Source organism: Macrobrachium rosenbergii, chromosome 31 (genome assembly GCF_040412425.1).
Source record: "Macrobrachium rosenbergii isolate ZJJX-2024 chromosome 31, ASM4041242v1, whole genome shotgun sequence".
In the NCBI taxonomy this organism is placed as follows: domain Eukaryota; kingdom Metazoa; phylum Arthropoda; class Malacostraca; order Decapoda; family Palaemonidae; genus Macrobrachium; species Macrobrachium rosenbergii.
In genome coordinates this window covers 23,879,887-23,880,383 of record NC_089771.1, presented here as the reverse complement: position 1 = coordinate 23,880,383, position 497 = coordinate 23,879,887, and the positions used below count along the sequence as shown (strand labels likewise).

Below are 497 nucleotides of genomic sequence, written 5' to 3'. Positions count from 1 at the left end.
ATGAAACTTTCGTTACTTACTCTTTCAGATGAATGCTGCTGATCTCCTGACGGACATCCTGAAAGATAAAACGAAATATAAGACTTCCAGTTTGTTTACCTTCTACGAGAGAGAGAGAGAGAGAGAGAGAGAGAGAGAGAGAGAGAGAGAGAGAGAGAGAATCTACTTGTTGATGTATATGTGTAGAATAATTACCTTTATATCTTTATTAACTTATCTATATTTTTCTAATTTTCTACATACGCTCATTAACCTAACTGGTTAGTGTGTCACTGTAGTCCTGATTCTCCGTCCGTCGCTGGTCGATCACGGGACGGTAGACTTATTATCAACTAAAAATTCCCCTTCGGTAACATATATGAAAAAATATATTACTTCCGATCAGTTATATTAAAGGACGTTTGTAGCTTTCTGATTGTATATGAATCACGTGATGTGATATATATATATATATATATATATATATATATATATATATATATGCTCACATTTGTGGT

The 497-nt window shown here is 33.4% G+C and overlaps 1 protein-coding gene across 1 annotated transcript in view; it reads right to left on the bottom strand.

Moving 5' to 3' along the window:
• Nucleotides 1-53, bottom strand: part of LOC136855413 (uncharacterized) — a 179,648-nt gene extending 179,595 nt beyond the window's left edge. Inside the window, exon 1 of the mRNA XM_067132411.1 lies at nucleotides 21-53. The gene's annotated coding sequence lies outside the window, so the exon portion shown is untranslated. The remainder of the gene's footprint in view (nucleotides 1-20) is intronic.
• Nucleotides 54-497: the final 444 nt, after the last annotated feature.